The sequence below is a fragment of the Anabrus simplex genome, chromosome 1 (genome assembly GCF_040414725.1).
Source record: "Anabrus simplex isolate iqAnaSimp1 chromosome 1, ASM4041472v1, whole genome shotgun sequence".
Classification (NCBI taxonomy): domain Eukaryota; kingdom Metazoa; phylum Arthropoda; class Insecta; order Orthoptera; family Tettigoniidae; genus Anabrus; species Anabrus simplex.
Window position 1 is genome coordinate 889,473,160 of NC_090265.1, and position 14,144 is coordinate 889,487,303.

Sequence of the window (14,144 nt, forward strand, 5' to 3'; positions counted from 1 at the left end):
TAGGTTCAATGAAGAAAAAGGGTCCATAAACCTTCTCATGGGAAATGGCACAAAACACATTCACCTTGGGAGAATAGCGTTGGTGTTCCACAACTTGATGGGGATTAGAAGTTCCCCAGATCCTTACGTTGTATCTGTTCACAGTCCCAGAAAGGTGAAAAGTTGCTTCATAACTGAAAATTACACTTTCGGAGAACCCATCCTATTCCATCAATGCGAGAAAATCAGCACAGAAGGATGCTCGAGCAGCATATAAGCAGTGTCTTTTAAGGCCTGCACGGGTTGCAAGCGGTAAGGTTTCATTCGTAAACGTTTCCGCAGAATGCGCCAAACAGTTGCCTGTGAAAGTTCAAGTTGCCTTGCTGCCCGGTAGGTGGACTTCTGCGGACTCTGCACGAAACTGGCGCGAACACATTCCACTGTCTCTTCCCCGGTCAAAGGCCGGCCAGTCGACTTTCGCTTACAGATGCAGCCCGTGTCTCTGAATTTTGCATACCACGCACGAATGGCTTTTCCAGTAGGTGCGTCTCTTCCATACCTGGTACAGAAATGCCGTTGAACACTAATCACAGACTTGTTTACATGGCAATCAAGCATACAGAACGACTTCTGGTCTCCAGCCGCAGCTATTTTCTGTACTCACTTCCTGTGTGCTCGTAACGGCTGTAAATGAAGCCACGTGGGATGAAATCTAAACTCAACTAAACTTTGAAAGTTTGCCTTTCTTTGCGCGTATCTCACAGTATGATATGTTCATTAGTTTTCATAGAATAAATTTATGAAATCGGGTCCATCATTTCGAATTGCTCTGTACTAAAAGTGTGTGCCCAATGTTATTAACTACTTGCTTGTATATACCATTTTGAGTTATGCAGTCAAAGTTAAGCAAGTACATTTGACAAAATTCCCCAATAGTCCCATTGATTTACCACATTATTTTTTGTGTCTTCCACATATACATGCTGCCTGAAAAAAAAAAAAAAAAAAAAAAAAAAAAAAAAAAAAAAAAAGCACCCAGAAGGGAGGAGGAAACAAAATGAAACTTCACGTGTTGAGAAGGTATGTGATGTTCTTTCAGTGATTACAAAATCAAATCAAATTTACAAAGAACTTGGCAGTAAGAACCCACTTATCAGCATGATGTTGCACTTCCCCCACGCACTGATTCAGTTGGGAAGGGTGTCATAAAGCCGTTGTGTCCTCTGCTGAGGCAAGCTGGCCAACAACTGTTGTAACTGGTCCTTGATATCCAGGATATTGGCACTAGGACAGAGTTGAGGTCCCACATGTTTTATTGGGGACAGATTCGGGGATCTTGCTGGCTATGCACGTACCTCAACATCATGCAAACAGTTCATAGACACACATGCCATGTGTGGATGAGCATGGTCCTGTTGAAAAATGGCACCACGATACTGTTGCATGAGAGGTAACATATGAGGACACAGGATGTCCGTGATGTACCGTTACTCCATCAGAGCTCCCTCAATCACTACCAGCCGTGACCTGAAGTCATATCCAATGGCTTTCCACACCATGATGCCAGGAGTAACACCGCTGTGCCTCTCCAAAACATTGAAAGAATGGGGCCTCTCCCCAGGTTGCTGCCATGCTTGCAAACAGTGATCATCCGGGGTAGTGCAGATCCACAATTCATCACTGAACACAACGTGAAACCATTCATAAATTCGGCTCATGCTAGACTCTGACCAATGTATGTGCGTGCATGCGTGTGTGTGAGATCAAGCCATCACGGTTACATTGCCAATGTAGTTTCCCGAGGAACCATAACACTGTTTCCTACCATTATAAAAAAGACATGTTAAGGCTTTTACTAGCAGAAATATATGTAAAACATATTAACAACAACGAATTTCACAAGAAATCTGCACCACAGGAAAGCAACCTTGTAACTACTAGTGAGAACAATTTTCTTAGAAATTGGTCAGTCCTCTACAACAACTTTTAAGCATTAACAAAGCAGAGAACTCCTCTCAGCTGTGTGCCGCTGGTTCTGAGCTTGGTTCGGAGAGAGAAGTATAGTGCAAATGTGAAGAAGAGATGTAGTGTTGTGACAGAGTTGGGAAATAAATGAGCCAGAAATTTCTTTGGTGATTTTTGCATTTTTTAACACATTTTCCCTGTTCCTCTTTAACTCTTGCTGCTTCACTTGGCAGAATAAACCACCAGGCTATGATGGTTATGGTCCCCTCACGCTCTAAGTAAAGAAATTCGAATAGGCATGTAAACATGCTCCCTGATTTTTACTCTTAGGTAAATCACTAAGGTGTGAAATATTTCTCTCTGCTTTCTCAAATGTAAAAAAAATGATTTTAACTAACTTTGCCATATTGAATGGTGAAGATCATTTTTCTATATTGTGACGTTTTACAAATCACAAAGAATAATACTAAAAGGATATTTTGGTGTAATAAAAAGTGTTAAAAATTCAGAACATTTTCTACTAAATAAAAACGACTTCATACCGTATTCAGTGATCTCCCCAGTGCAGATCCACAATTCATCATTGAACACAATGTTACACCATTCATCAGCTATCCATGCTCTCCGATCACAGCCAGGTGGCACGAATGAGAAGCCAGGCAGGGAATTCTACTTAAAAAGTGAATATGATAAAATCTCAATTTATCCTCCTCATGGCATTAACAATAATATCAGACAGGTAAATATTAACTGCAAAATTGAACTGTTGTAGTGTTATTATCACGAACAAGACATAAAAGTAATTTGAACTAGTGTTCTACTGCTCGTTCATATTCATGTAACTCCGGGGCTTATCACTCGGTTGCTATTGAGTGTCATGCGGGTTTGTAACATCATGCGGAATGGAGTGCTCGTATGTGATTCTACGTTAATTCATACCCCGCTCGCGCATGACACTGTGCGATAGTCAAGCTAAACATTTAAACTCCAATGTAATTGATGCAATTTTGCTTGACAATAATGAAGATTATTAAATAAATAGTTTTACAGTATTTATGTTTTAATTTGGAGCACCCAACGACTCAAATACGTATTAATATTATGTAACTAGCATATATCTTGGTTATGTTAGCCGTGCAGTCTGTAAAAACGGCAGGGCGGTGCACCCATTACAAAGATCCTAGGGAGAACACTGTTATTAAGGATTAGTTCCTGAAGATCATTTTTTTTTTCTTTGCCTGTAAGGATGACTGCGTTGATTTATGTCTATGTCCTTGTGTTGCGTATTTTCTCTTTTCATGCCCAACAATAGTCCGCCAACATTGTTATGTTCCATTGTCCCTGGTACCTTCTTTCAATCTCTCTTATTTCCTGGTGAAATTTTTCACGCTGTTCGTCACTCAGGGTTCCTAAATATTCAGGAACGTTGTCAGGATTAGAGTACAAATAATGGATTTTAAACTCATATTGCACCCAAGTACATGCAGTCTTCTTAGCATATTTCTTCATACTGCACAACTTTTTTTCATTTCCAAGAAACTTGCAGACTAAATCTTGGAAAGCACACCATGCCTGACGTTCTATATCATTCATAGTGTCCAGAAATGCATTGTCCTTTATAAGCTGTTCTAATGCAGAGGTGCCAACTATTATGGATTGTCCATAATTATTACGAATTTCATCTCACAATTACGGTCAAAGGAAAAGTGACAGTAACACGAAAAAATAATTTTCTACGAAAAAAACAAAGAGGGAAAGATGTTCAATCCTTTGCAGCATTTCTACTCAACCTTCCTCATTTCAATGCTTGTGAGTTGACAACGGTACTTCTATTCAATCATCACTTCCTTTTGTGACCCATAAGCATTGTTAAATTCATTGTGTGAATGAAGGAACTCTACTCTGTTCTCCTTCGCTATAGATTCTTAAGTAATGTTGTATTTACAGAAATGAGGGCTTACATTAAGCACATGTAGGTACATTGGAATCACTTAGTGGTTCAGAAGACAAAAGTGTCATCACAGAGGAAAGGATGCTTCAAGAATACCTATACTGAAAAGCAGCTGCTGGGTGCAAAACAAGTTACAAATACTGTTTTATCACTGAATTAACAGGCAGTGAGCAAATGTTATTATGTAATATGACATACTGTAGAATAGATCCCTGATGGGAAAGGAAGGGGGGGGTATCATTATCGAGAAGGGAGGAATATTCTATGGACTTGACTCAAAGTTTGCTAAGGGGCGGAGTTTGATTACTGATAACCCACTTCGAAGGTTGGCACCACTGCTAATGTGAGGTTCATCGAATACTCCTTTTACCTTAGCTTCAGGCAAAAGTGGAAATTTACGGCTTCAATACTTTTCTAAGGTTTTTATGAATTGTTTGATGATCCAGAGTTTTATATGCAAAAGATGCAGTAATATTGTTATTAGGATCAACTATACTGACACAAATGATTGTTTTCTTTCTCCTCGGGTTTAAATTTTCTCTAAGGCCAATTCCTTCATTGTCAAATGTTTATCCCTTCTTCTACTGTCCTAGTCACATAAAAACAGGGAAATTTTATATACCTTCCTTGTTGGTCTAGCAAAATTCAGAAAACCTTTAGGCCCACCACACAATAGCTAATGATGTTTCTGATAATTTTATCTAAAACCAATTTAAGATTTTCATATTTCTTCCAGAAAAGCAGAATGTGCAACTAGATTTGCTGGAAATATACTTCTATAATGCAAAAAGACTGCTTTGAGTGAATAGTTAAACACCAGTTATTACTTGTGAGAGGATTTTATGGTGCAGCGCCTTTCATACAGATAGGTCAGTATATGTATTTGGGGACATGAAATGAAGCAAAATTAAAACAATTTGTTGCACTTTTTGTTGTGAGATTACTATATTTTGCCACCTTTTCCCATCTATTTCATGCTTCAGCACCTTGTCCTCCACTTTTATCTGCATGTTTAAATGATTAGACAGGATATCTTTCTCTTCTTGAACAGATTTTAAAAATGTTGTTTAATCAGAAGGCAACAACAGTCAATATAATAAATAAATATTAAAATATAATTTATGGAAACCATTAGTAATTCATATCCCAGCGAGAATGGCCAACCTGCAGCTGTGAAATGAAAATTTAATCAATGATGCTGTAACAGTTTAAAGTAAGCTCAGTTAGTACTGGCATAACTTCAATGGTTCCACCCAGTCCAAACCAAAACATACTTTTCACAATACAAAATCTTGCCGGAGGTTATGAAGAAGGATAAGTTGTATGCACTTCCAGAAGAATTGAAGATGCAATTCACCGGGCGAGTTAGCCGTGCGTTTAGAGGCGCACGGCTGTGAGCTTGCATCCAGGAGATAGTGGGTTCGAATCCCACTGTCAGCAGCCCTGAAGATGGTTTTCCATGGTTTCCCATTTTCACACCAGGGGCTGTACCCTAATTAAGGCCATGGCCGCTTCCTTCCAACTCCTAGGCCTTTCCTCTCCCATCGTCGCCATAAGACCTATCTGTGTCAGTGCAACGTAAAGCCACTAGCAAAAAAAAAAAAAAAAAAAAAAAAGATGCAATTTATCTAAACTGATGGCATCATTGATTGAGCCATCTGCGAAGTAAACATTGCTGTCGATGACAAACATCAATAAACATGATAAATCAGCACATCCAATATAGCAAACGTGTAAAGAACATTGAACTTCACAAGTCGAAACCTGAACAAACTACTCTGATTTACGCCTTTGCTTCAGGATCCAAAAAGCAGCGATCATTGCACGAGTTTAGTGTGGATCATGCCATGGCATTAATTCAGTCAGGAACTCCAGTCCACAAGGTAAACAGTCGTGCATTCAAATCATTCCTTGAGACGTACACACAAATGTCATTACTGGGTGAGAGCACTCTGAGAAAAAATTACATACAGGCAATTTATGAGATTGTCTTCGTGGAAGTAGAAGAGGCGAACGACAAATATGAAATGGAATTCAGTGTAGATGAAACTGCTGATGTTCTGCAAAGATATATTTTGAATGTGTTGGTACTTCCATTATCTGGTGAATAGGTGAAACTTATCCTATGCTTTTTTAAACATATCAACTCGAGAAAACAAATGCTTGCACAATAAATCAATGATTCGTGTATGAACCTGTGGCCAGAGGGTATACAATACGAAAACGTCAGGCTTGTGGTGACTGATCAACCACGCTACATGCTTTCGGCTTTCCAACAACTGAAGGGCATGTACCCCAACCTCAAACATGTGATATGTATTCACATGAACTACTCCGTATTCGTAAAAATATCAGGGAGAGTTACAGCAGGGTAAATGACTCCATTGCTGCTCTGAAGAAGATTCTCGTAAAGGCTCCCAGTCATCAAGTTTTGTACCACGATGTGACTGGGCTCCACCTGCCACAATTTCCCGTCACCACAAGGATAAGATGCGCAGTTTTCTTGGGCATAAACTTTGATAAAATCACATGTGCCCTAGATTTGACGGACTCGGCAGCCATCAACCAGGCCCAGCAATTACTCAACAACAAAGACCTAGAGTTGGAACTGTATGCATTGCATGGCTACAAGTATTCGCCTAATGTGATTCAGAGTTTGGAAGTAGTTCATGAGTGTTAAGGAGAACCTTGATGGATTTGTTAGACAAATTCGAATTCAATTTGAAGAAGAGTCCAGATGTGTAAACCTTTGACTGAACTTCCTTTACGAGTGCTGCCAAGATATTCTCCATTGGTTTTTGTAGATGTCAAGCGGAGCTTCTCTCTATATAAGGATCTATTTGAGCTCCAAGCAGCAGTGACTTACTGTCAAAAACATTGAAATGCTGTGTGTAATCCAATATAACAAGTTTAATTATTAGTACCCAGCACATGGGATAAGGAAAGTTCATTCACTGGTTTAAACCTTAACCCTAGCAATACCGACCCGTATATTGTAACATACTTTACCAACGAGGGGGGTCTCAGAGCCCCATAGATATTTTTTTAATAATACCTATTCCGTGTTAATAAAATGAAAATAATTCATTTAGAACAAAATATAATGGAAAAATATGAACCATTACAAAAAGTGGAAGATACTTCAACTCATTTCAAATGTTATCAAATTGCATATATTTCTGTCTTTACACATGTAATTGTGTCATTTGAGAGTATAAAACTAATATTATATGAACATTTTCAAGTAGAGCAGAGTCATTCTGAGTCATCAGCAATGTTGCACTTCAAACACACTGTTGTTTTCTTGCTGTTTATTCCTCACACATGCTTATTGTGTTGGGAACATGTGATTATTGACTTGTCTAGTTTATCATACTTCACCTGCTTCGACACTTACCTGCTGCAGATGTGGCATCTTTCACATTTCACTGGCTGATTTGGTACTTCAACTGGAGCTTGAATAACGCATCTCAGATTTCTTTCTAGGATGGATTCCGTTGCCATAATGATAGCCCATATAAATTGTTGGCTCGGCTGTCAACTTAAGGTCCCATTAGTTCATGACCTAAATTGGAAAGAAAAATTCTACGATGATTTGCTGACTTTATTCTTTCCAGTTTGGAAAATTCAAAAGATATACTGTAAATGCATTTACAGCTGCTATATCGATGAGGGTGTAGAACAGAGACAAGGGCCATCTTCTTGTTCCCTTTTTGTGGAGTAATGTCTTGCCATTTGATCCACTGTATCCACTCCACCCTTCATTGAATTGTAATACAGATTTATTTCTGTTTTCCTCTTTTCATCATTGTTGACAACAGCCCCTGTGTGCTGTGTTGAGAGCATCAAAAGTAATATTATTTTTGCTAGTGGCTTTATGTCGCGCCCACACAGATAGGTCTTAAGGCGATGATGGGATAGGAAAGGCCTAGGAGTTGGAAGGAAGCGGCTGTGGCCTTAATTAAGGTACAGCCCCAGCTTTTGCCTGATGTGAAAATGGGAAACCATGGAAAACCATCTTCAGAGTTGCCAACAGTGGGATTCGAGCTTACTATCTCCCGGATGCAAGCTCACAGCTGCGCGCCCCTAACTGCATGACCAACTCGCCCAGTAAAAGTAGTCTTTTTGATGTCTCTCTCACCATAGTTGGTACAGATGTTGTAATGTACTTGTCAGTGATTTCAGTACTTACAGTAGAATTGTGCGCCACCTCAGGTTCATTTTCAGAGTCAGAAGATCCAACTTCTTCTGTGTTATCTTCTACTTCACTGGTTTTGAGATCTAATTCACCTGGATTGTGTAAAACTTCATGTACTACTCATTCAAGAAAACTTTCACGAATGTCTTCCCGCTGCCATGGTTCACTCTTTTGTAAAGAGAAAACGAAGCGTTACAAACAAGAGTACAACAATCAACTGTGACACCGTTGCTGCACACTTGCATGCCAGCATTAGAAACAAAATCACTAAACACTGAAGTGACTGTTGACAGGTCCTTTGAGTGGTGGTGGTGGTGATTATTGTTTTAAGAGAGATTTACCAACGAGGGACTATGGTATTGCTAGGGTTAATAATGTGATTTTATAAACACTTTTTTTGCATGTATTTTCAGAACATTTTTCCCCATTTTCTAACCATACTTTCCACCTTAAAACCATTTCCCTAGTTATTACTATCATAAGTTAGTTCTCCCATTTTAACTAAACTAGGTATATCATAACAATAAACCAGCTGATCTTCCAACTTGAAGAACTTCATAAATTCTTGTTCTTGGACTAGTAAAATGTGACTTCTGGTGCAGGCAGATTTTTTTTCTTTTAATCTGAACCCAGCATTTTGCTCTCGGTAAGATCAAAGTCTCACACTTGATTGTTGAACTCGGTTTAAATAAAAAGCTTCATGAGTCGGTAGTGAGAACTCATCAATGTTAATATTTTGTGTAGACTCGCAGGAACATGGTTGAGTCAGTGAGATAGGACCTGGGACATCTCGTGTAACTTTAATGCTTTTCAATCTGTCAAACACTAATTATAACACCTACAACAATATAACATATGTTTAAAAAAAAAGGTGCTATTAACATATTGGGTGCCATGTACTGCCAAATGGTGTCACGCTGGTCTTCAAATTGGAGATGGCGTGACGCCATTTGGCGGCACACAAGTCTTGAAATCAGAGTTGGCGTGACTCCATAGGGTGGTACAGCAGAGTTTCGGGCGATGAGAAAATCAGTTGTGACTTCTATGCGCATAAAAGTAGTACTACGTGAAGAGAGAACTACAGAGTCTATTCTGGCTATGTATTGCTACTATGTGCCACCATATGGCACCACAGTATTCTTCCAAAATCACTGACTGGCCAGTGGTCATTCTCACAAGGGAAAGCATGCCGGGCATTGTTTATTCCTCGTTTATATGCGAATTATCATTCAGTTTGTATAGTTGTGCAAAAATATAAAAAATGGAAGATATTGGTGATATTCTTGGTGGAAATGATAAACGACTTGCCAAGAAGAGAATGAGTGAAGTGGATATTTGTGAATTACCGATGGATTCTGATGGAGAGGAAGATGTAAGTGTTGATGACGGTGAATATAACGCTAGTGATGATAAGTGCAGTCACAGCATGACGGATGCATCGAGTGATGCGGAAGACGATGGCGATACTGATAGTGATATTATAGGTGGGGACGGTGCTGGTGCAAATGGTGTATACAGTCATGTGAACAATGATGACTAGGGTCCTTGTGTAGGGGCACAGAAAGATATTCAATTTACAAGGCAGGAGCATCTAAATCTTCAAATTGATACTTCTTCAACCACACAATATGAACTTTACAAAGGAAATTTAATATGTCCTCCTATTCAATACATACACATCTCCATCATTAGATGGAGTATTAATAGTCTATGTATGTACTGAATAGGAGGACATATTAAATTTCCTTTGTAAAGTGAAAACCGTCAATACGGAATGATTCTAATATCTTGTAACATCATATGAATTTTACCAACTGTTCCTAACGGACAAAGTTCTTGATTTGATGGTACTGCAAACTAATCTCAATGCAAATCAAACACTAGCGTCTATACATATTAAGCGGTCTAGCTGTTTCAAGGAGTGGGTAGATACTACAAAGGAGGAAAAGAAAGTTTTTATAGGTTTGAGATTGTGGATGGGTCTCATAAGAATGCCTTCATTATCAAATTACTAGAGCCAGTTTTCTGTATATGCAAATAGTGTAGATGGTGGGGCAATGCCAAGAAATCATTTTCAGTTACTACTTCGATACTGGCACTTCGCTCCCAAGAACTTTGAATGTCAAAACTCCAGATGAAAACCTCATAGTTGATGAATCAATGATTCCTTGGAGGGGCCGTTTTTCATTCCGGCAATTTATGCCTGGTAAGACACACAGGAACGGTGTTGAACAATTTAAACTGTGTGATGACACAGGCTACACCTACGAAACAAAAGTATACGCTGGTAAAGGTACCTTCAATGATCAGAATCCACTGAGCGTGGCTACTCAAGTTGTAATGCACATTATGGACCCCGTATCTGGACAGTGGTCGCTTTCTCTGCACTGACAATTACTACTCATCAATTGAGTTAGCTGAGGTACTACTGGATCATAAAACACATTTTATTGGCACACTTAGGAAAAATCAGAAGCTCAAGAAGGGAGAAGTCATTGCAATGGAGAATGAAAATGGATTAACAGTGATGAAGTGGAGAGATCAGAGGGACGTGCTGATTATGTTAACCAAATGTTCTAATGATGTAAATTCTACGGGCAGAAAGAACAGGAAACACGAAGATGTGATTAAACTGAGAATGATAACGTACAATAAAATGAAAGGAGGAATGGATATTGCAGACACACTTTCTTCGTATCACACCGTGGTAAGGAAAACCATCTGATGGTACCACAAAGTTGCAGATGACAATCTTTCTGGTACTGCTGTTGTAAATGCACTGCTTATGTACAATAGGATGCAGGCTACTGGACATCAAAAACTGTCTCTTGCAGAGTTTCAAAGGAACGTGGTCAACACTCTGCTTGATCTAAGTAATGATCCTGTTAAACGTACTCCAAAGAGTGAGAACCACTACCTTGGGGAACCCAACAAGACTCAAGGACATAAAAGTACCAGTGCTTATGAAGGATGTTACTACTAATTATTATAAAATGATTTATTATTTCTTCCTTTCAATATTGCAGGAAAGCTCGAGGTCTGCACAACCAGTCCTGACACACCTTTCCTTTGAAGTGTTTTGAATCTTATCACAAGAAAGAGAGACTGAAGGTTAATTGTTGAAAGTCTAATGCTTATGTTGCAATGAGGGTGCCACTGCCTGTCAATCATGCCGAGACTCCGTTGTTTTGAATTAGAACATAAATTTGACGTATTTAAAATTTGTGTTGTACATTCCATACAAAGCATCAAAAAATTGTGACACCATATGGCGTCACGCTATATTTTATGTTTCGTAAAAATTTACGTGGCACCATATGGCGTCACACATGACCTTGGTATGATGAGATAAAGTTTACTTAGTACATCATATAGATATATTCCAAGATTAAGTAAACAGCCTACAACGCGTACAATTCCTTTGGTACCAGCAGAATGCTATTGAAATTCATGCCTGGCACCAGTGGAATAGTGTGCTACAATCAGCTCAGCACTCAATGTATTAAAGAATGACATGTTTTATTCTTGAAGTAACATCATCAGATTATATCAGATCACACTAATTTGTATTATAAATTGATGAAAATTGTAATGAAAATTGTTTGGAAATTTAGAAACACTTATGTTTAAGTTCTGTTTATAACCTTTAATACTTGAGAGTTATAACTTCTCTTAGTGAAGTGCTCAGTGGTGCATCCTCTCTCCTTGCCAGTGTAACAAGGAGTGCGGTGCAATATTCTATCCTCAGTGCGAGACCAGCTTGCTACATTAATAGTTGCTTTCCGTTACTTAATGCTTCGGTGAAGTCAGCTACTTTGAATTGTACTTTTAGCTTTATTATTGACTAGCTGATGTACCCGTGCTTCGCTACGGGATTCTATATTGTATATACAGAATTGTAGGTTAGGTAGTGTATACGTTGTGAGCAAGACTGTATTAAATTGTATAGCTCTTAACATTACCCTAGAAATGCGACGGGGAAATCACCAAACGTCTTTTCTCATATGAAGACTGGGTTAGGGAATGTTCTCTGTAATGGTAGGCCCGCTTGCCTACCATCAGTCACAGTCAGGTTGGGGAATTGCATTATAATGGCAGACACTCAATCTCCACCTGCCTTTTTACATCTTCAAAAAGACTGTCTTAGTGGTTTTCCCAACTGAAATGAGCATAGATCATTACAATGACGTCAGTAGGAATGCCGAGAGTAAAAGCAATGCTTTCATATGAAATACTCGATCAAATTAAAAACCACACATTTTCTCACTTTTAACGAACAGTACTACGCTGCCGATCTAACAGTTCAAAGTTCCAGAGCTGGAATGACCAGGCCGCAGACAGTCGTGATCCATGAACACTCTTAGTCTTTTTTCGGCGGGGGGAGTCGAATAGTGGAGAGTCCCAGGGTAACTATGCCCTTTTACTAACCTGGTTCTTAGGAGTACCCGGTGAGTCGGAAAATCTCAATTCACTACACTGGCGGCGAAAAAATCTGTCTGGCTTGGAGGCGAATTATTCCTGCAAGCCAGAGGAGAAACGTCCTCTTCACTGCTAATTTGGAATAAAATGAATGTAGAATTTAAAAAAAGTGAAGAGGAAGAAGCTCTTCTTAAGAAACGGCTCTTTCTGGGTTGAAGTTTGGGTTATTTAGTGAATTGTAGTGCTATAATTTGGAATAGGCTTAAATTGTAATGCTAGAGCAGGTCATACCACTACTACTACTACTACTACTACTACTACTACTGGTATCTGTATGTTCCACCCATCTCCGAGGAAATAGGTGGTTTGTTACGTGCCAATACCGGTGTCTCTTCCGAGCTCCTCTGTCGGCCTGTAGTGTGTTGTGACTGTATTTGTGTTTTATACCAGTTTGGGAATTCATACGTCAGTAAGGTTTAGTAAAACAGTATGTGTGGGTTGGTCACCCATCCAGTGCGTGACCACGCCCGATATTGCTTAACTGTGTACTTGATTATTCAGTATAGGTGCGAGTTGAGTGTATGTGTAGTGCATGTAAGTTTTGTGCGTGTGACCAGAGCGTTTGAGAGTTTGCTTCGTGATGACTGTCACAGCAATAACGTGTGTGTTGGTTGTAGTAGTCCTGACTGGTCACCCATCCAGGAACTGACCATGCCTGGTTTGCGTTTGGAAGTCTGCAAGGATTAAACCAACTTCATTAATGCAGTGACTAACACTTGTAACTTTAGGTAAGTTAACTTTAGTGTAAGTGTACAGGTGTCGTTTTGCATCATTAATGGGCAGACTACTACTACTACTACTACTACTACTACTACTCCTACTACTAAGTGAGCTTCTGCGCTAAGTGTGGACACTGCTCATTCAATCAGCGTGTCAGTGTAGGGATCGAATAGCTGGAATACTAAGATGAACCAGTGTGTTACTTACCAGCAGTATCAGAAAATGTATGGAGCAATGTCATGCTAAAGAAGAAAGTTTTCTAACTCCCCGGCTGTTTCCCGCCAATATACAGTCAGGCTGTTATAATCGCTATGCAGCAGTAATCCCATCTATCGGAGTTGAGCGGCAGCGTAAGAGGCAAAGAATATCACAACAAACAATGGTCAGTGTAATGTTATTGTTGATCAATGTTATGTGCTTCGATATTGTAGTTTTCTTTTAGTTTTCTTCCGACTGTGAAATACCACTCTTATCATAGTCGGTACAGTACAACTGAATAAAACATGAATGATAGGAAATTGTATTCTCTATAACTTTTGTTATGCAGTACTTTTCGATGCGACAAATAAAATAGGTATTTAAAAATTAAATTTTAGGCGCCTTCCCCTAAACTACAATTTAATCCAGGGTGAATGAAATTGTTTATAACTTAGACTGTAGTTTCTTATTCCCCGACTCTATATACAGATTTTCATTAAATTCCGTTAACCCATTTTTTCATGGCTCGGCGTTTGATACAGACTTAGCAACAAAAATACAAATTCATGAATATCTGTGTGATCATAGCCAGTACGGTAACATTGTATGACATAAATAATCGGAAATTTAATTCTATATAACTTTAGTTATGCA

General features: G+C 39.0%; 1 protein-coding gene across 1 annotated transcript in view; it reads left to right on the forward strand.

Annotated features, from left to right (window-relative positions):
* The window catches only part of Atg7 (Autophagy-related 7), a 200,105-nt gene extending 195,349 nt beyond the window's left edge, over window positions 1–4,756 (forward strand). Inside the window, exon 14 of the mRNA XM_068225281.1 lies at window positions 4,632–4,756. The gene's annotated coding sequence lies outside the window, so the exon portion shown is untranslated. The remainder of the gene's footprint in view (window positions 1–4,631) is intronic.
* Window positions 4,757–14,144: the final 9,388 nt, after the last annotated feature.